Source organism: Ascaphus truei, unplaced genomic scaffold (genome assembly GCF_040206685.1).
Source record: "Ascaphus truei isolate aAscTru1 unplaced genomic scaffold, aAscTru1.hap1 HAP1_SCAFFOLD_240, whole genome shotgun sequence".
Lineage (NCBI taxonomy): Eukaryota > Metazoa > Chordata > Amphibia > Anura > Ascaphidae > Ascaphus > Ascaphus truei.
In genome coordinates, this window is record NW_027455323.1 from 294,840 (window position 1) to 315,018 (window position 20,179).

General features: G+C 41.9%; 45 non-coding genes and 1 pseudogene across 45 annotated transcripts; all 46 read left to right on the forward strand.

Annotated features, from left to right (window-relative positions):
- The first annotated feature begins 131 nt into the window (after positions 1–131).
- LOC142479421 (5S ribosomal RNA) lies at positions 132–250 on the forward strand. Its single transcript, XR_012794113.1, has one exon. It is a non-coding gene; the product is annotated as a 5S ribosomal RNA (ribosomal RNA).
- A 676-nt stretch (positions 251–926) lies between these two features.
- LOC142478812 (5S ribosomal RNA) lies at positions 927–1,045 on the forward strand. The gene has a single exon (XR_012793544.1). It is a non-coding gene; the product is annotated as a 5S ribosomal RNA (ribosomal RNA).
- A 286-nt stretch (positions 1,046–1,331) lies between these two features.
- On the forward strand, positions 1,332–1,450 carry LOC142478813 (5S ribosomal RNA). The gene has a single exon (XR_012793545.1). It is a non-coding gene; the product is annotated as a 5S ribosomal RNA (ribosomal RNA).
- A 286-nt stretch (positions 1,451–1,736) lies between these two features.
- LOC142479422 (5S ribosomal RNA) lies at positions 1,737–1,855 on the forward strand. Its single transcript, XR_012794114.1, has one exon. It is a non-coding gene; the product is annotated as a 5S ribosomal RNA (ribosomal RNA).
- Positions 1,856–2,531: 676 nt separating this feature from the next.
- LOC142478814 (5S ribosomal RNA) lies at positions 2,532–2,650 on the forward strand. Its single transcript, XR_012793546.1, has one exon. It is a non-coding gene; the product is annotated as a 5S ribosomal RNA (ribosomal RNA).
- A 286-nt stretch (positions 2,651–2,936) lies between these two features.
- Positions 2,937–3,055, forward strand: LOC142478815 (5S ribosomal RNA). Its single transcript, XR_012793547.1, has one exon. It is a non-coding gene; the product is annotated as a 5S ribosomal RNA (ribosomal RNA).
- A 286-nt stretch (positions 3,056–3,341) lies between these two features.
- On the forward strand, positions 3,342–3,460 carry LOC142479423 (5S ribosomal RNA). Its single transcript, XR_012794115.1, has one exon. It is a non-coding gene; the product is annotated as a 5S ribosomal RNA (ribosomal RNA).
- Positions 3,461–4,136: 676 nt separating this feature from the next.
- Positions 4,137–4,255, forward strand: LOC142478817 (5S ribosomal RNA). The gene has a single exon (XR_012793549.1). It is a non-coding gene; the product is annotated as a 5S ribosomal RNA (ribosomal RNA).
- A 286-nt stretch (positions 4,256–4,541) lies between these two features.
- On the forward strand, positions 4,542–4,660 carry LOC142478818 (5S ribosomal RNA). Its single transcript, XR_012793550.1, has one exon. It is a non-coding gene; the product is annotated as a 5S ribosomal RNA (ribosomal RNA).
- Positions 4,661–4,946: 286 nt separating this feature from the next.
- On the forward strand, positions 4,947–5,065 carry LOC142479016 (5S ribosomal RNA). The gene has a single exon (XR_012793747.1). It is a non-coding gene; the product is annotated as a 5S ribosomal RNA (ribosomal RNA).
- Positions 5,066–5,351: 286 nt separating this feature from the next.
- On the forward strand, positions 5,352–5,470 carry LOC142478458 (5S ribosomal RNA). The gene has a single exon (XR_012793194.1). It is a non-coding gene; the product is annotated as a 5S ribosomal RNA (ribosomal RNA).
- A 286-nt stretch (positions 5,471–5,756) lies between these two features.
- LOC142478819 (5S ribosomal RNA) lies at positions 5,757–5,875 on the forward strand. The gene has a single exon (XR_012793551.1). It is a non-coding gene; the product is annotated as a 5S ribosomal RNA (ribosomal RNA).
- Positions 5,876–6,161: 286 nt separating this feature from the next.
- LOC142478820 (5S ribosomal RNA) lies at positions 6,162–6,280 on the forward strand. The gene has a single exon (XR_012793552.1). It is a non-coding gene; the product is annotated as a 5S ribosomal RNA (ribosomal RNA).
- A 286-nt stretch (positions 6,281–6,566) lies between these two features.
- LOC142479715 (5S ribosomal RNA) lies at positions 6,567–6,685 on the forward strand. The gene has a single exon (XR_012794397.1). It is a non-coding gene; the product is annotated as a 5S ribosomal RNA (ribosomal RNA).
- A 286-nt stretch (positions 6,686–6,971) lies between these two features.
- On the forward strand, positions 6,972–7,090 carry LOC142478459 (5S ribosomal RNA). Its single transcript, XR_012793195.1, has one exon. It is a non-coding gene; the product is annotated as a 5S ribosomal RNA (ribosomal RNA).
- A 286-nt stretch (positions 7,091–7,376) lies between these two features.
- LOC142478821 (5S ribosomal RNA) lies at positions 7,377–7,495 on the forward strand. The gene has a single exon (XR_012793553.1). It is a non-coding gene; the product is annotated as a 5S ribosomal RNA (ribosomal RNA).
- Positions 7,496–7,781: 286 nt separating this feature from the next.
- Positions 7,782–7,900, forward strand: LOC142478822 (5S ribosomal RNA). The gene has a single exon (XR_012793554.1). It is a non-coding gene; the product is annotated as a 5S ribosomal RNA (ribosomal RNA).
- A 286-nt stretch (positions 7,901–8,186) lies between these two features.
- LOC142479027 (5S ribosomal RNA) lies at positions 8,187–8,305 on the forward strand. The gene has a single exon (XR_012793758.1). It is a non-coding gene; the product is annotated as a 5S ribosomal RNA (ribosomal RNA).
- Positions 8,306–8,591: 286 nt separating this feature from the next.
- LOC142478823 (5S ribosomal RNA) lies at positions 8,592–8,710 on the forward strand. The gene has a single exon (XR_012793555.1). It is a non-coding gene; the product is annotated as a 5S ribosomal RNA (ribosomal RNA).
- A 286-nt stretch (positions 8,711–8,996) lies between these two features.
- Positions 8,997–9,115, forward strand: LOC142478824 (5S ribosomal RNA). The gene has a single exon (XR_012793556.1). It is a non-coding gene; the product is annotated as a 5S ribosomal RNA (ribosomal RNA).
- Positions 9,116–9,401: 286 nt separating this feature from the next.
- On the forward strand, positions 9,402–9,520 carry LOC142478825 (5S ribosomal RNA). Its single transcript, XR_012793557.1, has one exon. It is a non-coding gene; the product is annotated as a 5S ribosomal RNA (ribosomal RNA).
- Positions 9,521–9,806: 286 nt separating this feature from the next.
- Positions 9,807–9,925, forward strand: LOC142478453 (5S ribosomal RNA). The gene has a single exon (XR_012793189.1). It is a non-coding gene; the product is annotated as a 5S ribosomal RNA (ribosomal RNA).
- A 286-nt stretch (positions 9,926–10,211) lies between these two features.
- Positions 10,212–10,330, forward strand: LOC142478826 (5S ribosomal RNA). The gene has a single exon (XR_012793558.1). It is a non-coding gene; the product is annotated as a 5S ribosomal RNA (ribosomal RNA).
- A 286-nt stretch (positions 10,331–10,616) lies between these two features.
- LOC142479424 (5S ribosomal RNA) lies at positions 10,617–10,735 on the forward strand. The gene has a single exon (XR_012794116.1). It is a non-coding gene; the product is annotated as a 5S ribosomal RNA (ribosomal RNA).
- Positions 10,736–11,411: 676 nt separating this feature from the next.
- On the forward strand, positions 11,412–11,530 carry LOC142478828 (5S ribosomal RNA). The gene has a single exon (XR_012793560.1). It is a non-coding gene; the product is annotated as a 5S ribosomal RNA (ribosomal RNA).
- A 286-nt stretch (positions 11,531–11,816) lies between these two features.
- Positions 11,817–11,935, forward strand: LOC142478829 (5S ribosomal RNA). The gene has a single exon (XR_012793561.1). It is a non-coding gene; the product is annotated as a 5S ribosomal RNA (ribosomal RNA).
- A 286-nt stretch (positions 11,936–12,221) lies between these two features.
- On the forward strand, positions 12,222–12,340 carry LOC142478830 (5S ribosomal RNA). The gene has a single exon (XR_012793562.1). It is a non-coding gene; the product is annotated as a 5S ribosomal RNA (ribosomal RNA).
- A 286-nt stretch (positions 12,341–12,626) lies between these two features.
- On the forward strand, positions 12,627–12,745 carry LOC142479039 (5S ribosomal RNA). Its single transcript, XR_012793770.1, has one exon. It is a non-coding gene; the product is annotated as a 5S ribosomal RNA (ribosomal RNA).
- A 286-nt stretch (positions 12,746–13,031) lies between these two features.
- On the forward strand, positions 13,032–13,150 carry LOC142478461 (5S ribosomal RNA). Its single transcript, XR_012793197.1, has one exon. It is a non-coding gene; the product is annotated as a 5S ribosomal RNA (ribosomal RNA).
- Positions 13,151–13,436: 286 nt separating this feature from the next.
- Positions 13,437–13,555, forward strand: LOC142478831 (5S ribosomal RNA). Its single transcript, XR_012793563.1, has one exon. It is a non-coding gene; the product is annotated as a 5S ribosomal RNA (ribosomal RNA).
- Positions 13,556–13,841: 286 nt separating this feature from the next.
- On the forward strand, positions 13,842–13,960 carry LOC142478832 (5S ribosomal RNA). The gene has a single exon (XR_012793564.1). It is a non-coding gene; the product is annotated as a 5S ribosomal RNA (ribosomal RNA).
- A 286-nt stretch (positions 13,961–14,246) lies between these two features.
- On the forward strand, positions 14,247–14,365 carry LOC142479248 (5S ribosomal RNA). The gene has a single exon (XR_012793978.1). It is a non-coding gene; the product is annotated as a 5S ribosomal RNA (ribosomal RNA).
- Positions 14,366–14,651: 286 nt separating this feature from the next.
- On the forward strand, positions 14,652–14,770 carry LOC142478833 (5S ribosomal RNA). The gene has a single exon (XR_012793565.1). It is a non-coding gene; the product is annotated as a 5S ribosomal RNA (ribosomal RNA).
- A 286-nt stretch (positions 14,771–15,056) lies between these two features.
- Positions 15,057–15,175, forward strand: LOC142478834 (5S ribosomal RNA). Its single transcript, XR_012793566.1, has one exon. It is a non-coding gene; the product is annotated as a 5S ribosomal RNA (ribosomal RNA).
- Positions 15,176–15,461: 286 nt separating this feature from the next.
- LOC142479050 (5S ribosomal RNA) lies at positions 15,462–15,580 on the forward strand. The gene has a single exon (XR_012793781.1). It is a non-coding gene; the product is annotated as a 5S ribosomal RNA (ribosomal RNA).
- Positions 15,581–15,866: 286 nt separating this feature from the next.
- LOC142479291 (5S ribosomal RNA) lies at positions 15,867–15,989 on the forward strand (annotated as a pseudogene).
- A 286-nt stretch (positions 15,990–16,275) lies between these two features.
- On the forward strand, positions 16,276–16,394 carry LOC142478835 (5S ribosomal RNA). Its single transcript, XR_012793567.1, has one exon. It is a non-coding gene; the product is annotated as a 5S ribosomal RNA (ribosomal RNA).
- Positions 16,395–16,680: 286 nt separating this feature from the next.
- Positions 16,681–16,799, forward strand: LOC142478836 (5S ribosomal RNA). Its single transcript, XR_012793568.1, has one exon. It is a non-coding gene; the product is annotated as a 5S ribosomal RNA (ribosomal RNA).
- Positions 16,800–17,085: 286 nt separating this feature from the next.
- Positions 17,086–17,204, forward strand: LOC142479061 (5S ribosomal RNA). The gene has a single exon (XR_012793792.1). It is a non-coding gene; the product is annotated as a 5S ribosomal RNA (ribosomal RNA).
- A 286-nt stretch (positions 17,205–17,490) lies between these two features.
- Positions 17,491–17,609, forward strand: LOC142479223 (5S ribosomal RNA). The gene has a single exon (XR_012793954.1). It is a non-coding gene; the product is annotated as a 5S ribosomal RNA (ribosomal RNA).
- A 286-nt stretch (positions 17,610–17,895) lies between these two features.
- LOC142478837 (5S ribosomal RNA) lies at positions 17,896–18,014 on the forward strand. Its single transcript, XR_012793569.1, has one exon. It is a non-coding gene; the product is annotated as a 5S ribosomal RNA (ribosomal RNA).
- A 286-nt stretch (positions 18,015–18,300) lies between these two features.
- LOC142478839 (5S ribosomal RNA) lies at positions 18,301–18,419 on the forward strand. Its single transcript, XR_012793571.1, has one exon. It is a non-coding gene; the product is annotated as a 5S ribosomal RNA (ribosomal RNA).
- Positions 18,420–18,705: 286 nt separating this feature from the next.
- Positions 18,706–18,824, forward strand: LOC142479072 (5S ribosomal RNA). The gene has a single exon (XR_012793803.1). It is a non-coding gene; the product is annotated as a 5S ribosomal RNA (ribosomal RNA).
- Positions 18,825–19,110: 286 nt separating this feature from the next.
- On the forward strand, positions 19,111–19,229 carry LOC142478462 (5S ribosomal RNA). The gene has a single exon (XR_012793198.1). It is a non-coding gene; the product is annotated as a 5S ribosomal RNA (ribosomal RNA).
- Positions 19,230–19,515: 286 nt separating this feature from the next.
- On the forward strand, positions 19,516–19,634 carry LOC142478840 (5S ribosomal RNA). Its single transcript, XR_012793572.1, has one exon. It is a non-coding gene; the product is annotated as a 5S ribosomal RNA (ribosomal RNA).
- Positions 19,635–19,920: 286 nt separating this feature from the next.
- On the forward strand, positions 19,921–20,039 carry LOC142479083 (5S ribosomal RNA). The gene has a single exon (XR_012793814.1). It is a non-coding gene; the product is annotated as a 5S ribosomal RNA (ribosomal RNA).
- Positions 20,040–20,179: the final 140 nt, after the last annotated feature.

A 20,179-nucleotide genomic window follows, 5' to 3' on the forward strand; every position in this document is an offset into this window, starting at 1 on the left:
TCTGACATCAAGAATTCCGTCTATAGTACATTTGAGTGCACCTGTCATTTTCTCAGTCTCTGTGTATGCATGGAGCAAGATATAGGCTCATGGATTTAAGAATGAGAGGATATCATGAGACAGCAATCTCCACCTACGGCCATACTACCTTGAAAGCGCCCGATCCCGTCAGATCTCGGAAGCTAAGCAGGGTGAGGCTTGATTAGTACTGGGTTGGGAGACTGCCTGGGAATACCAGGTGCTGTAGGGGTTTTTATTTTTCGCTTCCCTAATGAAAATATACATGGCATTCCTCGCAGCAAATGAAAATGTTTCATTTCTTGCTACTTTTTTCCCGGAGTGGCAAAGAAATATATTGTTTTTTCCTCTGAAAGTTCAACACAATGCAACCTTCCAAAATAGAATTCTGACATCAAGAATTCCGTCTATAGTATATTTGAGTGCACCTGTCATTTTCTCAGTCTCTGATTTAATTTCTCCATTTAAGGTAATTCTTCAAGAATGTATTTTTTTAACGGTCACAATAATACACTTATGCCTCCCATGTCATTTAGAAATATATCATACAGGCCTCAGAACACTCAGCATGTTATATGGTGAGCTTGTGGCTCACAGAGTTGGGGTGTGCAGTGTTCAAGCTGATACTTGGAAGAGATAGTGAGTTCAAATCCAAACAGGAGGAGGTTGAATATAGGCACCTCTGAAATTTTTTACTACTTTTTTCCCGCAGTGGCAAAGAAATCTATCGTTTTTTCCTCTGAAAGTTCAACACAATGCAACCTTCCAAAATAGAATTCTGACATCAAGAATTCCGTCTATAGTACATTTGAGTGCACCTGTCATTTTCTCAGTCTCTGTGTATGCATGGAGCAAGATATAGGCTCATGGATTTAAGAATGAGAGGATATCATGAGACAGCAATCTCCACCTACGGCCATACTACCTTGACAGCGCCCGATCCCGTCAGATCTCGGAAGCTAAGCAGGGTGAGGCTTGATTAGTACTGGGTTGGGAGACTGCCTGGGAATACCAGGTGCTGTAGGGGTTTTTATTTTTCGCTTCCCTAATGAAAATATACATGGCATTCCTCGCAGCAAATGAAAATGTTTCATTTCTTGCTACTTTTTTCCCGCAGTGGCAAAGAAATATATCGTTTTTTCCTCTGAAAGTTCAACACAATGCAACCTTCCAAAATAGAATTCTGACATCAAGAATTCCGTCTATAGTACATTTGAGTGCACCTGTCATTTTCTCAGTCTCTGTGTATGCATGGAGCAAGATATAGGCTCATGGATTTAAGAATGAGAGGATATCATGAGACAGCAATCTCCACCTACGGCCATACTACCTTGACAGCGCCCGATCCCGTCAGATCTCGGAAGCTAAGCAGGGTGAGGCTTGATTAGTACTGGGTTGGGAGACTGCCTGGGAATACCAGGTGCTGTAGGGGTTTTTATTTTTCGCTTCCCTAATGAAAATATACATGGCATTCCTCGCAGCAAATGAAAATGTTTCATTTCTTGCTACTTTTTTCCCGCAGTGGCAAAGAAATATATCGTTTTTTCCTCTGAAAGTTCAACACAATGCAACCTTCCAAAATAGAATTCTGACATCAAGAATTCCGTCTATAGTACATTTGAGTGCACCTGTCATTTTCTCAGTCTCTGTGTATGCATGGAGCAAGATATAGGCTCATGGATTTAAGAATGAGAGGATATCATGAGACAGCAATCTCCACCTACGGCCATACTACCTTGAAAGCGCCCGATCCCGTCAGATCTCGGAAGCTAAGCAGGGTGAGGCTTGATTAGTACTGGGTTGGGAGACTGCCTGGGAATACCAGGTGCTGTAGGGGTTTTTATTTTTCGCTTCCCTAATGAAAATATACATGGCATTCCTCGCAGCAAATGAAAATGTTTCATTTCTTGCTACTTTTTTCCCGGAGTGGCAAAGAAATATATTGTTTTTTCCTCTGAAAGTTCAACACAATGCAACCTTCCAAAATAGAATTCTGACATCAAGAATTCCGTCTATAGTATATTTGAGTGCACCTGTCATTTTCTCAGTCTCTGATTTAATTTCTCCATTTAAGGTAATTCTTCAAGAATGTATTTTTTTAACGGTCACAATAATACACTTATGCCTCCCATGTCATTTAGAAATATATCATACAGGCCTCAGAACACTCAGCATGTTATATGGTGAGCTTGTGGCTCACAGAGTTGGGGAGTGCAGTGTTCAAGCTGATACTTGGAAGAGATAGTGAGTTCAAATCCAAACAGGAGGAGGTTGAATATAGGCACCTCTGAAATTTTTTACTACTTTTTTCCCGCAGTGGCAAAGAAATCTATCGTTTTTTCCTCTGAAAGTTCAACACAATGCAACCTTCCAAAATAGAATTCTGACATCAAGAATTCCGTCTATAGTACATTTGAGTGCACCTGTCATTTTCTCAGTCTCTGTGTATGCATGGAGCAAGATATAGGCTCATGGATTTAAGAATGAGAGGATATCATGAGACAGCAATCTCCACCTACGGCCATACTACCTTGACAGCGCCCGATCCCGTCAGATCTCGGAAGCTAAGCAGGGTGAGGCTTGATTAGTACTGGGTTGGGAGACTGCCTGGGAATACCAGGTGCTGTAGGGGTTTTTATTTTTCGCTTCCCTAATGAAAATATACATGGCATTCCTTGCAGCAAATGAAAATGTTTCATTTTTTACTACTTTTTTCCCGCAGTGGCAAAGAAATCTATCGTTTTTTCCTCTGAAAGTTCAACACAATGCAACCTTCCAAAATAGAATTCTGACATCAAGAATTCCGTCTATAGTACATTTGAGTGCACCTGTCATTTTCTCAGTCTCTGTGTATGCATGGAGCAAGATATAGGCTCATGGATTTAAGAATGAGAGGATATCATGAGACAGCAATCTCCACCTACGGCCATACTACCTTGACAGCGCCCGATCCCGTCAGATCTCGGAAGCTAAGCAGGGTGAGGCTTGATTAGTACTGGGTTGGGAGACTGCCTGGGAATACCAGGTGCTGTAGGGGTTTTTATTTTTCGCTTCCCTAATGAAAATATACATGGCATTCCTCGCAGCAAATGAAAATGTTTCATTTCTTGCTACTTTTTTCCCGCAGTGGCAAAGAAATATATCGTTTTTTCCTCTGAAAGTTCAACACAATGCAACCTTCCAAAATAGAATTCTGACATCAAGAATTCCGTCTATAGTACATTTGAGTGCACCTGTCATTTTCTCAGTCTCTGTGTATGCATGGAGCAAGATATAGGCTCATGGATTTAAGAATGAGAGGATATCATGAGACAGCAATCTCCACCTACGGCCATACTACCTTGAAAGCGCCCGATCCCGTCAGATCTCGGAAGCTAAGCAGGGTGAGGCTTGATTAGTACTGGGTTGGGAGACTGCCTGGGAATACCAGGTGCTGTAGGGGTTTTTATTTTTCGCTTCCCTAATGAAAATATACATGGCATTCCTCGCAGCAAATGAAAATGTTTCATTTCTTGCTACTTTTTTCCCGGAGTGGCAAAGAAATATATTGTTTTTTCCTCTGAAAGTTCAACACAATGCAACCTTCCAAAATAGAATTCTGACATCAAGAATTCCGTCTATAGTATATTTGAGTGCACCTGTCATTTTCTCAGTCTCTGATTTAATTTCTCCATTTAAGGTAATTCTTCAAGAATGTATTTTTTTAACGGTCACAATAATACACTTATGCCTCCCATGTCATTTAGAAATATATCATACAGGCCTCAGAACACTCAGCATGTTATATGGTGAGCTTGTGGCTCACAGAGTTGGGGTGTGCAGTGTTCAAGCTGATACTTGGAAGAGATAGTGAGTTCAAATCCAAACAGGAGGAGGTTGAATATAGGCACCTCTGAAATTTTTTACTACTTTTTTCCCGCAGTGGCAAAGAAATCTATCGTTTTTTCCTCTGAAAGTTCAACACAATGCAACCTTCCAAAATAGAATTCTGACATCAAGAATTCCGTCTATAGTACATTTGAGTGCACCTGTCATTTTCTCAGTCTCTGTGTATGCATGGAGCAAGATATAGGCTCATGGATTTAAGAATGAGAGGATATCATGAGACAGCAATCTCCACCTACGGCCATACTACCTTGACAGCGCCCGATCCCGTCAGATCTCGGAAGCTAAGCAGGGTGAGGCTTGATTAGTACTGGGTTGGGAGACTGCCTGGGAATACCAGGTGCTGTAGGGGTTTTTATTTTTCGCTTCCCTAATGAAAATATACATGGCATTCCTTGCAGCAAATGAAAATGTTTCATTTTTTACTACTTTTTTCCCGCAGTGGCAAAGAAATCTATCGTTTTTTCCTCTGAAAGTTCAACACAATGCAACCTTCCAAAATAGAATTCTGACATCAAGAATTCCGTCTATAGTACATTTGAGTGCACCTGTCATTTTCTCAGTCTCTGTGTATGCATGGAGCAAGATATAGGCTCATGGATTTAAGAATGAGAGGATATCATGAGACAGCAATCTCCACCTACGGCCATACTACCTTGACAGCGCCCGATCCCGTCAGATCTCGGAAGCTAAGCAGGGTGAGGCTTGATTAGTACTGGGTTGGGAGACTGCCTGGGAATACCAGGTGCTGTAGGGGTTTTTATTTTTCGCTTCCCTAATGAAAATATACATGGCATTCCTCGCAGCAAATGAAAATGTTTCATTTCTTGCTACTTTTTTCCCGCAGTGGCAAAGAAATATATCGTTTTTTCCTCTGAAAGTTCAACACAATGCAACCTTCCAAAATAGAATTCTGACATCAAGAATTCCGTCTATAGTACATTTGAGTGCACCTGTCATTTTCTCAGTCTCTGTGTATGCATGGAGCAAGATATAGGCTCATGGATTTAAGAATGAGAGGATATCATGAGACAGCAATCTCCACCTACGGCCATACTACCTTGAAAGCGCCCGATCCCGTCAGATCTCGGAAGCTAAGCAGGGTGAGGCTTGATTAGTACTGGGTTGGGAGACTGCCTGGGAATACCAGGTGCTGTGGGTGTTTTTATTTTTTGCTTCCCTAATGAAAATATACATGGCATTCCTTGCAGCAAATGAAAATGTTTCATTTTTTACTACTTTTTTCCCGCAGTGGCAAAGAAATATATCGTTTTTTCCTCAGAAAGTTCAACACAATGCAACCTTCCAAAATAGAATTCTGACATCAAGAATTCCGTCTATAGTACATTTGAGTGCACCTGTCATTTTCTCAGTCTCTGTGTATGCATGGAGCAAGATATAGGCTCATGGATTTAAGAATGAGAGGATATCATGAGACAGCAATCTCCACCTATGGCCATACTACCTTGAAAGCGCCCGATCCCGTCAGATCTCGGAAGCTAAGCAGGGTGAGGCTTGATTAGTACTGGGTTGGGAGACTGCCTGGGAATACCAGGTGCTGTAGGGGTTTTTATTTTTCGCTTCCCTAATGAAAATATACATGGCATTCCTCGCAGCAAATGAAAATGTTTCATTTCTTGCTACTTTTTTCCCGCAGTGGCAAAGAAATCTATCGTTTTTTCCTCTGAAAGTTCAACACAATGCAACCTTCCAAAATAGAATTCTGACATCAAGAATTCCGTCTATAGTACATTTGAGTGCACCTGTCATTTTCTCAGTCTCTGTGTATGCATGGAGCAAGATATAGGCTCATGGATTTAAGAATGAGAGGATATCATGAGACAGCAATCTCCACCTACGGCCATACTACCTTGACAGCGCCCGATCCCGTCAGATCTCGGAAGCTAAGCAGGGTGAGGCTTGATTAGTACTGGGTTGGGAGACTGCCTGGGAATACCAGGTGCTGTAGGGGTTTTTATTTTTCGCTTCCCTAATGAAAATATACATGGCATTCCTTGCAGCAAATGAAAATGTTTCATTTTTTACTACTTTTTTCCCGCAGTGGCAAAGAAATCTATCGTTTTTTCCTCTGAAAGTTCAACACAATGCAACCTTCCAAAATAGAATTCTGACATCAAGAATTCCGTCTATAGTACATTTGAGTGCACCTGTCATTTTCTCAGTCTCTGTGTATGCATGGAGCAAGATATAGGCTCATGGATTTAAGAATGAGAGGATATCATGAGACAGCAATCTCCACCTACGGCCATACTACCTTGACAGCGCCCGATCCCGTCAGATCTCGGAAGCTAAGCAGGGTGAGGCTTGATTAGTACTGGGTTGGGAGACTGCCTGGGAATACCAGGTGCTGTAGGGGTTTTTATTTTTCGCTTCCCTAATGAAAATATACATGGCATTCCTTGCAGCAAATGAAAATGTTTCATTTTTTACTACTTTTTTCCCGCAGTGGCAAAGAAATCTATCGTTTTTTCCTCTGAAAGTTCAACACAATGCAACCTTCCAAAATAGAATTCTGACATCAAGAATTCCGTCTATAGTACATTTGAGTGCACCTGTCATTTTCTCAGTCTCTGTGTATGCATGGAGCAAGATATAGGCTCATGGATTTAAGAATGAGAGGATATCATGAGACAGCAATCTCCACCTACGGCCATACTACCTTGACAGCGCCCGATCCCGTCAGATCTCGGAAGCTAAGCAGGGTGAGGCTTGATTAGTACTGGGTTGGGAGACTGCCTGGGAATACCAGGTGCTGTGGGTGTTTTTATTTTTTGCTTCCCTAATGAAAATATACATGGCATTCCTTGCAGCAAATGAAAATGTTTCATTTTTTACTACTTTTTTCCCGCAGTGGCAAAGAAATATATCGTTTTTTCCTCAGAAAGTTCAACACAATGCAACCTTCCAAAATAGAATTCTGACATCAAGAATTCCGTCTATAGTACATTTGAGTGCACCTGTCATTTTCTCAGTCTCTGTGTATGCATGGAGCAAGATATAGGCTCATGGATTTAAGAATGAGAGGATATCATGAGACAGCAATCTCCACCTATGGCCATACTACCTTGAAAGCGCCCGATCCCGTCAGATCTCGGAAGCTAAGCAGGGTGAGGCTTGATTAGTACTGGGTTGGGAGACTGCCTGGGAATACCAGGTGCTGTAGGGGTTTTTATTTTTCGCTTCCCTAATGAAAATATACATGGCATTCCTCGCAGCAAATGAAAATGTTTCATTTCTTGCTACTTTTTTCCCGCAGTGGCAAAGAAATCTATCGTTTTTTCCTCTGAAAGTTCAACACAATGCAACCTTCCAAAATAGAATTCTGACATCAAGAATTCCGTCTATAGTACATTTGAGTGCACCTGTCATTTTCTCAGTCTCTGTGTATGCATGGAGCAAGATATAGGCTCATGGATTTAAGAATGAGAGGATATCATGAGACAGCAATCTCCACCTACGGCCATACTACCTTGACAGCGCCCGATCCCGTCAGATCTCGGAAGCTAAGCAGGGTGAGGCTTGATTAGTACTGGGTTGGGAGACTGCCTGGGAATACCAGGTGCTGTAGGGGTTTTTATTTTTCGCTTCCCTAATGAAAATATACATGGCATTCCTTGCAGCAAATGAAAATGTTTCATTTTTTACTACTTTTTTCCCGCAGTGGCAAAGAAATCTATCGTTTTTTCCTCTGAAAGTTCAACACAATGCAACCTTCCAAAATAGAATTCTGACATCAAGAATTCCGTCTATAGTACATTTGAGTGCACCTGTCATTTTCTCAGTCTCTGTGTATGCATGGAGCAAGATATAGGCTCATGGATTTAAGAATGAGAGGATATCATGAGACAGCAATCTCCACCTACGGCCATACTACCTTGACAGCGCCCGATCCCGTCAGATCTCGGAAGCTAAGCAGGGTGAGGCTTGATTAGTACTGGGTTGGGAGACTGCCTGGGAATACCAGGTGCTGTAGGGGTTTTTATTTTTCGCTTCCCTAATGAAAATATACATGGCATTCCTCGCAGCAAATGAAAATGTTTCATTTCTTGCTACTTTTTTCCCGCAGTGGCAAAGAAATATATCGTTTTTTCCTCTGAAAGTTCAACACAATGCAACCTTCCAAAATAGAATTCTGACATCAAGAATTCCGTCTATAGTACATTTGAGTGCACCTGTCATTTTCTCAGTCTCTGTGTATGCATGGAGCAAGATATAGGCTCATGGATTTAAGAATGAGAGGATATCATGAGACAGCAATCTCCACCTACGGCCATACTACCTTGAAAGCGCCCGATCCCGTCAGATCTCGGAAGCTAAGCAGGGTGAGGCTTGATTAGTACTGGGTTGGGAGACTGCCTGGGAATACCAGGTGCTGTGGGTGTTTTTATTTTTTGCTTCCCTAATGAAAATATACATGGCATTCCTTGCAGCAAATGAAAATGTTTCATTTTTTACTACTTTTTTCCCGCAGTGGCAAAGAAATCTATCGTTTTTTCCTCTGAAAGTTCAACACAATGCAACCTTCCAAAATAGAATTCTGACATCAAGAATTCCGTCTATAGTACATTTGAGTGCACCTGTCATTTTCTCAGTCTCTGTGTATGCATGGAGCAAGATATAGGCTCATGGATTTAAGAATGAGAGGATATCATGAGACAGCAATCTCCACCTACGGCCATACTACCTTGACAGCGCCCGATCCCGTCAGATCTCGGAAGCTAAGCAGGGTGAGGCTTGATTAGTACTGGGTTGGGAGACTGCCTGGGAATACCAGGTGCTGTAGGGGTTTTTATTTTTCGCTTCCCTAATGAAAATATACATGGCATTCCTCGCAGCAAATGAAAATGTTTCATTTCTTGCTACTTTTTTCCCGCAGTGGCAAAGAAATCTATCGTTTTTTCCTCTGAAAGTTCAACACAATGCAACCTTCCAAAATAGAATTCTGACATCAAGAATTCCGTCTATAGTACATTTGAGTGCACCTGTCATTTTCTCAGTCTCTGTGTATGCATGGAGCAAGATATAGGCTCATGGATTTAAGAATGAGAGGATATCATGAGACAGCAATCTCCACCTACGGCCATACTACCTTGACAGCGCCCGATCCCGTCAGATCTCGGAAGCTAAGCAGGGTGAGGCTTGATTAGTACTGGGTTGGGAGACTGCCTGGGAATACCAGGTGCTGTAGGGGTTTTTATTTTTCGCTTCCCTAATGAAAATATACATGGCATTCCTTGCAGCAAATGAAAATGTTTCATTTTTTACTACTTTTTTCCCGCAGTGGCAAAGAAATCTATCGTTTTTTCCTCTGAAAGTTCAACACAATGCAACCTTCCAAAATAGAATTCTGACATCAAGAATTCCGTCTATAGTACATTTGAGTGCACCTGTCATTTTCTCAGTCTCTGTGTATGCATGGAGCAAGATATAGGCTCATGGATTTAAGAATGAGAGGATATCATGAGACAGCAATCTCCACCTACGGCCATACTACCTTGACAGCGCCCGATCCCGTCAGATCTCGGAAGCTAAGCAGGGTGAGGCTTGATTAGTACTGGGTTGGGAGACTGCCTGGGAATACCAGGTGCTGTAGGGGTTTTTATTTTTCGCTTCCCTAATGAAAATATACATGGCATTCCTCGCAGCAAATGAAAATGTTTCATTTCTTGCTACTTTTTTCCCGCAGTGGCAAAGAAATATATCGTTTTTTCCTCTGAAAGTTCAACACAATGCAACCTTCCAAAATAGAATTCTGACATCAAGAATTCCGTCTATAGTACATTTGAGTGCACCTGTCATTTTCTCAGTCTCTGTGTATGCATGGAGCAAGATATAGGCTCATGGATTTAAGAATGAGAGGATATCATGAGACAGCAATCTCCACCTACGGCCATACTACCTTGAAAGTGCCCGATCCCGTCAGATCTCGGAAGCTAAGCAGGGTGAGGCTTGATTAGTACTGGGTTGGGAGACTGCCTGGGAATACCAGGTGCTGTGGGTGTTTTTATTTTTTGCTTCCCTAATGAAAATATACATGGCATTCCTTGCAGCAAATGAAAATGTTTCATTTTTTACTACTTTTTTCCCGCAGTGGCAAAGAAATCTATCGTTTTTTCCTCTGAAAGTTCAACACAATGCAACCTTCCAAAATAGAATTCTGACATCAAGAATTCCGTCTATAGTACATTTGAGTGCACCTGTCATTTTCTCAGTCTCTGTGTATGCATGGAGCAAGATATAGGCTCATGGATTTAAGAATGAGAGGATATCATGAGACAGCAATCTCCACCTACGGCCATACTACCTTGACAGCGCCCGATCCCGTCAGATCTCGGAAGCTAAGCAGGGTGAGGCTTGATTAGTACTGGGTTGGGAGACTGCCTGGGAATACCAGGTGCTGTAGGGGTTTTTATTTTTCGCTTCCCTAATGAAAATATACATGGCATTCCTCGCAGCAAATGAAAATGTTTCATTTCTTGCTACTTTTTTCCCGCAGTGGCAAAGAAATATATCGTTTTTTCCTCTGAAAGTTCAACACAATGCAACCTTCCAAAATAGAATTCTGACATCAAGAATTCCGTCTATAGTACATTTGAGTGCACCTGTCATTTTCTCAGTCTCTGTGTATGCATGGAGCAAGATATAGGCTCATGGATTTAAGAATGAGAGGATATCATGAGACAGCAATCTCCACCTACGGCCATACTACCTTGAAAGCGCCCGATCCCGTCAGATCTCGGAAGCTAAGCAGGGTGAGGCTTGATTAGTACTGGGTTGGGAGACTGCCTGGGAATACCAGGTGCTGTAGGGGTTTTTATTTTTCGCTTCCCTAATGAAAATATACATGGCATTCCTCGCAGCAAATGAAAATGTTTCATTTCTTGCTACTTTTTTCCCGGAGTGGCAAAGAAATATATTGTTTTTTCCTCTGAAAGTTCAACACAATGCAACCTTCCAAAATAGAATTCTGACATCAAGAATTCCGTCTATAGTATATTTGAGTGCACCTGTCATTTTCTCAGTCTCTGATTTAATTTCTCCATTTAAGGTAATTCTTCAAGAATGTATTTTTTTAACGGTCACAATAATACACTTATGCCTCCCATGTCATTTAGAAATATATCATACAGGCCTCAGAACACTCAGCATGTTATATGGTGAGCTTGTGGCTCACAGAGTTGGGGTGTGCAGTGTTCAAGCTGATACTTGGAAGAGATAGTGAGTTCAAATCCAAACAGGAGGAGGTTGAATATAGGCACCTCTGAAATTTTTTACTACTTTTTTCCCGCAGTGGCAAAGAAATCTATCGTTTTTTCCTCTGAAAGTTCAACACAATGCAACCTTCCAAAATAGAATTCTGACATCAAGAATTCCGTCTATAGTACATTTGAGTGCACCTGTCATTTTCTCAGTCTCTGTGTATGCATGGAGCAAGATATAGGCTCATGGATTTAAGAATGAGAGGATATCATGAGACAGCAATCTCCACCTACGGCCATACTACCTTGACAGCGCCCGATCCCGTCAGATCTCGGAAGCTAAGCAGGGTGAGGCTTGATTAGTACTGGGTTGGGAGACTGCCTGGGAATACCAGGTGCTGTAGGGGTTTTTATTTTTCGCTTCCCTAATGAAAATATACATGGCATTCCTTGCAGCAAATGAAAATGTTTCATTTTTTACTACTTTTTTCCCGCAGTGGCAAAGAAATCTATCGTTTTTTCCTCTGAAAGTTCAACACAATGCAACCTTCCAAAATAGAATTCTGACATCAAGAATTCCGTCTATAGTACATTTGAGTGCACCTGTCATTTTCTCAGTCTCTGTGTATGCATGGAGCAAGATATAGGCTCATGGATTTAAGAATGAGAGGATATCATGAGACAGCAATCTCCACCTACGGCCATACTACCTTGACAGCGCCCGATCCCGTCAGATCTCGGAAGCTAAGCAGGGTGAGGCTTGATTAGTACTGGGTTGGGAGACTGCCTGGGAATACCAGGTGCTGTAGGGGTTTTTATTTTTCGCTTCCCTAATGAAAATATACATGGCATTCCTTGCAGCAAATGAAAATGTTTCATTTTTTACTACTTTTTTCCCGCAGTGGCAAAGAAATCTATCGTTTTTTCCTCTGAAAGTTCAACACAATGCAACCTTCCAAAATAGAATTCTGACATCAAGAATTCCGTCTATAGTACATTTGAGTGCACCTGTCATTTTCTCAGTCTCTGTGTATGCATGGAGCAAGATATAGGCTCATGGATTTAAGAATGAGAGGATATCATGAGACAGCAATCTCCACCTACGGCCATACTACCTTGACAGCGCCCGATCCCGTCAGATCTCGGAAGCTAAGCAGGGTGAGGCTTGATTAGTACTGGGTTGGGAGACTGCCTGGGAATACCAGGTGCTGTAGGGGTTTTTATTTTTCGCTTCCCTAATGAAAATATACATGGCATTCCTTGCAGCAAATGAAAATGTTTCATTTTTTACTACTTTTTTCCCGCAGTGGCAAAGAAATCTATCGTTTTTTCCTCTGAAAGTTCAACACAATGCAACCTTCCAAAATAGAATTCTGACATCAAGAATTCCGTCTATAGTACATTTGAGTGCACCTGTCATTTTCTCAGTCTCTGTGTATGCATGGAGCAAGATATAGGCTCATGGATTTAAGAATGAGAGGATATCATGAGACAGCAATCTCCACCTACGGCCATACTACCTTGAAAGCGCCCGATCCCGTCAGATCTCGGAAGCTAAGCAGGGTGAGGCTTGATTAGTACTGGGTTGGGAGACTGCCTGGGAATACCAGGTGCTGTGGGTGTTTTTATTTTTTGCTTCCCTAATGAAAATATACATGGCATTCCTTGCAGCAAATGAAAATGTTTCATTTTTTACTACTTTTTTCCCGCAGTGGCAAAGAAATATATCGTTTTTTCCTCAGAAAGTTCAACACAATGCAACCTTCCAAAATAGAATTCTGACATCAAGAATTCCGTCTATAGTACATTTGAGTGCACCTGTCATTTTCTCAGTCTCTGTGTATGCATGGAGCAAGATATAGGCTCATGGATTTAAGAATGAGAGGATATCATGAGACAGCAATCTCCACCTATGGCCATACTACCTTGAAAGCGCCCGATCCCGTCAGATCTCGGAAGCTAAGCAGGGTGAGGCTTGATTAGTACTGGGTTGGGAGACTGCCTGGGAATACCAGGTGCTGTAGGGGTTTTTATTTTTCGCTTCCCTAATGAAAATATACATGGCATTCCTCGCAGCAAATGAAAATGTTTCATTTCTTGCTACTTTTTTCCCGCAGTGGCAAAGAAATCTATCGTTTTTTCCTCTGAAAGTTCAACACAATGCAACCTTCCAAAATAGAATTCTGACATCAAGAATTCCGTCTATAGTACATTTGAGTGCACCTGTCATTTTCTCAGTCTCTGTGTATGCATGGAGCAAGATATAGGCTCATGGATTTAAGAATGAGAGGATATCATGAGACAGCAATCTCCACCTACGGCCATACTACCTTGACAGCGCCCGATCCCGTCAGATCTCGGAAGCTAAGCAGGGTGAGGCTTGATTAGTACTGGGTTGGGAGACTGCCTGGGAATACCAGGTGCTGTAGGGGTTTTTATTTTTCGCTTCCCTAATGAAAATATACATGGCATTCCTTGCAGCAAATGAAAATGTTTCATTTTTTACTACTTTTTTCCCGCAGTGGCAAAGAAATCTATCGTTTTTTCCTCTGAAAGTTCAACACAATGCAACCTTCCAAAATAGAATTCTGACATCAAGAATTCCGTCTATAGTACATTTGAGTGCACCTGTCATTTTCTCAGTCTCTGTGTATGCATGGAGCAAGATATAGGCTCATGGATTTAAGAATGAGAGGATATCATGAGACAGCAATCTCCACCTACGGCCATACTACCTTGACAGCGCCCGATCCCGTCAGATCTCGGAAGCTAAGCAGGGTGAGGCTTGATTAGTACTGGGTTGGGAGACTGCCTGGGAATACCAGGTGCTGTAGGGGTTTTTATTTTTCGCTTCCCTAATGAAAATATACATGGCATTCCTTGCAGCAAATGAAAATGTTTCATTTTTTACTACTTTTTTCCCGCAGTGGCAAAGAAATCTATCGTTTTTTCCTCTGAAAGTTCAACACAATGCAACCTTCCAAAATAGAATTCTGACATCAAGAATTCCGTCTATAGTACATTTGAGTGCACCTGTCATTTTCTCAGTCTCTGTGTATGCATGGAGCAAGATATAGGCTCATGGATTTAAGAATGAGAGGATATCATGAGACAGCAATCTCCACCTACGGCCATACTACCTTGACAGCGCCCGATCCCGTCAGATCTCGGAAGCTAAGCAGGGTGAGGCTTGATTAGTACTGGGTTGGGAGACTGCCTGGGAATACCAGGTGCTGTAAGGGTTTTTATTTTTCGCTTCCCTAATGAAAATATACATGGCATTCCTCGCAGCAAATGAAAATGTTTCATTTCTTGCTACTTTTTTCCCGCAGTGGCAAAGAAATATATCGTTTTTTCCTCTGAAAGTTCAACACAATGCAACCTTCCAAAATAGAATTCTGACATCAAGAATTCCGTCTATAGTACATTTGAGTGCACCTGTCATTTTCTCAGTCTCTGTGTATGCATGGAGCAAGATATAGGCTCATGGATTTAAGAATGAGAGGATATCATGAGACAGCAATCTCCACCTACGGCCATACTACCTTGACAGCGCCCGATCCCGTCAGATCTCGGAAGCTAAGCAGGGTGAGGCTTGATTAGTACTGGGTTGGGAGACTGCCTGGGAATACCAGGTGCTGTAGGGGTTTTTATTTTTCGCTTCCCTAATGAAAATATACATGGCATTCCTTGCAGCAAATGAAAATGTTTCATTTTTTACTACTTTTTTCCCGCAGTGGCAAAGAAATCTATCGTTTTTTCCTCTGAAAGTTCAACACAATGCAACCTTCCAAAATAGAATTCTGACATCAAGAATTCCGTCTATAGTACATTTGAGTGCACCTGTCATTTTCTCAGTCTCTGTGTATGCATGGAGCAAGATATAGGCTCATGGATTTAAGAATGAGAGGATATCATGAGACAGCAATCTCCACCTACGGCCATACTACCTTGACAGCGCCCGATCCCGTCAGATCTCGGAAGCTAAGCAGGGTGAGGCTTGATTAGTACTGGGTTGGGAGACTGCCTGGGAATACCAGGTGCTGTAGGGGTTTTTATTTTTCGCTTCCCTAATGAAAATATACATGGCATTCCTTGCAGCAAATGAAAATGTTTCATTTTTTACTACTTTTTTCCCGCAGTGGCAAAGAAATCTATCGTTTTTTCCTCTGAAAGTTCAACACAATGCAACCTTCCAAAATAGAATTCTGACATCAAGAATTCCGTCTATAGTACATTTGAGTGCACCTGTCATTTTCTCAGTCTCTGTGTATGCATGGAGCAAGATATAGGCTCATGGATTTAAGAATGAGAGGATATCATGAGACAGCAATCTCCACCTACGGCCATACTACCTTGAAAGCGCCCGATCCCGTCAGATCTCGGAAGCTAAGCAGGGTGAGGCTTGATTAGTACTGGGTTGGGAGACTGCCTGGGAATACCAGGTGCTGTGGGTGTTTTTATTTTTTGCTTCCCTAATGAAAATATACATGGCATTCCTTGCAGCAAATGAAAATGTTTCATTTTTTACTACTTTTTTCCCGCAGTGGCAAAGAAATATATCGTTTTTTCCTCAGAAAGTTCAACACAATGCAACCTTCCAAAATAGAATTCTGACATCAAGAATTCCGTCTATAGTACATTTGAGTGCACCTGTCATTTTCTCAGTCTCTGTGTATGCATGGAGCAAGATATAGGCTCATGGATTTAAGAATGAGAGGATATCATGAGACAGCAATCTCCACCTATGGCCATACTACCTTGAAAGCGCCCGATCCCGTCAGATCTCGGAAGCTAAGCAGGGTGAGGCTTGATTAGTAAGTACTGGGTTGGGAGACTGCCTGGGAATACCAGGTGCTGTAGGGGTTTTTATTTTTCGCTTCCCTAATGAAAATATACATGGCATTCCTCGCAGCAAATGAAAATGTTTCATTTCTTGCTACTTTTTTCCCGCAGTGGCAAAGAAATCTATCGTTTTTTCCTCTGAAAGTTCAACACAATGCAACCTTCCAAAATAGAATTCTGACATCAAGAATTCCGTCTATAGTACATTTGAGTGCACCTGTCATTTTCTCAGTCTCTGTGTATGCATGGAGCAAGATATAGGCTCATGGATTTAAGAATGAGAGGATATCATGAGACAGCAATCTCCACCTACGGCCATACTACCTTGACAGCGCCCGATCCCGTCAGATCTCGGAAGCTAAGCAGGGTGAGGCTTGATTAGTACTGGGTTGGGAGACTGCCTGGGAATACCAGGTGCTGTAGGGGTTTTTATTTTTCGCTTCCCTAATGAAAATATACATGGCATTCCTTGCAGCAAATGAAAATGTTTCATTTTTTACTACTTTTTTCCCGCAGTGGCAAAGAAATCTATCGTTTTTTCCTCTGAAAGTTCAACACAATGCAACCTTCCAAAATAGAATTCTGACATCAAGAATTCCGTCTATAGTACATTTGAGTGCACCTGTCATTTTCTCAGTCTCTGTGTATGCATGGAGCAAGATATAGGCTCATGGATTTAAGAATGAGAGGATATCATGAGACAGCAATCTCCACCTACGGCCATACTACCTTGACAGCGCCCGATCCCGTCAGATCTCGGAAGCTAAGCAGGGTGAGGCTTGATTAGTACTGGGTTGGGAGACTGCCTGGGAATACCAGGTGCTGTAGGGGTTTTTATTTTTCGCTTCCCTAATGAAAATATACATGGCATTCCTCGCAGCAAATGAAAATGTTTCATTTCTTGCTACTTTTTTCCCGCAGTGGCAAAGAAATATATCGTTTTTTCCTCTGAAAGTTCAACACAATGCAACCTTCCAAAATAGAATTCTGACATCAAGAATTCCGTCTATAGTACATTTGAGTGCACCTGTCATTTTCTCAGTCTCTGTGTATGCATGGAGCAAGATATAGGCTCATGGATTTAAGAATGAGAGGATATCATGAGACAGCAATCTCCACCTACGGCCATACTACCTTGAAAGCGCCCGATCCCGTCAGATCTCGGAAGCTAAGCAGGGTGAGGCTTGATTAGTACTGGGTTGGGAGACTGCCTGGGAATACCAGGTGCTGTGGGTGTTTTTATTTTTTGCTTCCCTAATGAAAATATACATGGCATTCCTTGCAGCAAATGAAAATGTTTCATTTTTTACTACTTTTTTCCCGCAGTGGCAAAGAAATCTATCGTTTTTTCCTCTGAAAGTTCAACACAATGCAACCTTCCAAAATAGAATTCTGACATCAAGAATTCCGTCTATAGTACATTTGAGTGCACCTGTCATTTTCTCAGTCTCTGTGTATGCATGGAGCAAGATATAGGCTCATGGATTTAAGAATGAGAGGATATCATGAGACAGCAATCTCCACCTACGGCCATACTACCTTGACAGCGCCCGATCCCGTCAGATCTCGGAAGCTAAGCAGGGTGAGGCTTGATTAGTACTGGGTTGGGAGATTGCCTGGGAATACCAGGTGCTGTAGGGGTTTTTATTTTTCGCTTCCCTAATGAAAATATACATGGCATTCCTTGCAGCAAATGAAAATGTTTCATTTTTTACTACTTTTTTCCCGCAGTGGCAAAGAAATCTATCGTTTTTTCCTCTGAAAGTTCAACACAATGCAACCTTCCAAAATAGAATTCTGACATCAAGAATTCCGTCTATAGTACATTTGAGTGCACCTGTCATTTTCTCAGTCTCTGTGTATGCATGGAGCAAGATATAGGCTCATGGATTTAAGAATGAGAGGATATCATGAGACAGCAATCTCCACCTACGGCCATACTACCTTGACAGCGCCCGATCCCGTCAGATCTCGGAAGCTAAGCAGGGTGAGGCTTGATTAGTACTGGGTTGGGAGACTGCCTGGGAATACCAGGTGCTGTAGGGGTTTTTATTTTTCGCTTCCCTAATGAAAATATACATGGCATTCCTTGCAGCAAATGAAAATGTTTCATTTTTTACTACTTTTTTCCCGCAGTGGCAAAGAAATCTATCGTTTTTTCCTCTGAAAGTTCAACACAATGCAACCTTCCAAAATAGAATTCTGACATCAAGAATTCCGTCTATAGTACATTTGAGTGCACCTGTCATTTTCTCAGTCTCTGTGTATGCATGGAGCAAGATATAGGCTCATGGATTTAAGAATGAGAGGATATCATGAGACAGCAATCTCCACCTACGGCCATACTACCTTGACAGCGCCCGATCCCGTCAGATCTCGGAAGCTAAGCAGGGTGAGGCTTGATTAGTACTGGGTTGGGAGACTGCCTGGGAATACCAGGTGCTGTAGGGGTTTTTATTTTTCGCTTCCCTAATGAAAATATACATGGCATTCCTCGCAGCAAATGAAAATGTTTCATTTCTTGCTACTTTTTTCCCGCAGTGGCAAAGAAATCTATCGTTTTTTCCTCTGAAAGTTCAACACAATGCAACCTTCCAAAATAGAATTCTGACATCAAGAATTCCGTCTATAGTACATTTGAGTGCACCTGTCATTTTCTCAGTCTCTGTGTATGCATGGAGCAAGATATAGGCTCATGGATTTAAGAATGAGAGGATATCATGAGACAGCAATCTCCACCTACGGCCATACTACCTTGAAAGCGCCCGATCCCGTCAGATCTCGGAAGCTAAGCAGGGTGAGGCTTGATTAGTACTGGGTTGGGAGACTGCCTGGGAATACCAGGTGCTGTGGGTGTTTTTATTTTTTGCTTCCCTAATGAAAATATACATGGCATTCCTTGCAGCAAATGAAAATGTTTCATTTTTTACTACTTTTTTCCCGCAGTGGCAAAGAAATATATCGTTTTTTCCTCAGAAAGTTCAACACAATGCAACCTTCCAAAATAGAATTCTGACATCAAGAATTCCGTCTATAGTACATTTGAGTGCACCTGTCATTTTCTCAGTCTCTGTGTATGCATGGAGCAAGATATAGGCTCATGGATTTAAGAATGAGAGGATATCATGAGACAGCAATCTCCACCTATGGCCATACTACCTTGAAAGCGCCCGATCCCGTCAGATCTCGGAAGCTAAGCAGGGTGAGGCTTGATTAGTACTGGGTTGGGAGACTGCCTGGGAATACCAGGTGCTGTAGGGGTTTTTATTTTTCGCTTCCCTAATGAAAATATACATGGCATTCCTCGCAGCAAATGAAAATGTTTCATTTCTTGCTACTTTTTTCCCGCAGTGGCAAAGAAATCTATCGTTTTTTCCTCTGAAAGTTCAACACAATGCAACCTTCCAAAATAGAATTCTGACATCAAGAATTCCGTCTATAGTACATTTGAGTGCACCTGTCATTTTCTCAGTCTCTGTGTATGCATGGAGCAAGATATAGGCTCATGGATTTAAGAATGAGAGGATATCATGAGACAGCAATCTCCACCTACGGCCATACTACCTTGACAGCGCCCGATCCCGTCAGATCTCGGAAGCTAAGCAGGGTGAGGCTTGATTAGTACTGGGTTGGGAGACTGCCTGGGAATACCAGGTGCTGTAGGGGTTTTTATTTTTCGCTTCCCTAATGAAAATATACATGGCATTCCTCGCAGCAAATGAAAATGTTTCATTTCTTGCTACTTTTTTCCCGCAGTGGCAAAGAAATATATCGTTTTTTCCTCTGAAAGTTCAACACAATGCAACCTTCCAAAATAGAATTCTGACATCAAGAATTCCGTCTATAGTACATTTGAGTGCACCTGTCATTTTCTCAGTCTCTGTGTATGCATGGAGCAAGATATAGGCTCATGGATTTAAGAATGAGAGGATATCATGAGACAGCAATCTCCACCTACGGCCATACTACCTTGAAAGCGCCCGATCCCGTCAGATCTCGGAAGCTAAGCAGGGTGAGGCTTGATTAGTACTGGGTTGGGAGACTGCCTGGGAATACCAGGTGCTGTGGGTGTTTTTATTTTTTGCTTCCCTAATGAAAATATACATGGCATTCCTTGCAGCAAATGAAAATGTTTCATTTTTTACTACTTTTTTCCCGCAGTGGCAAAGAAATCTATCGTTTTTTCCTCTGAAAGTTCAACACAATGCAAC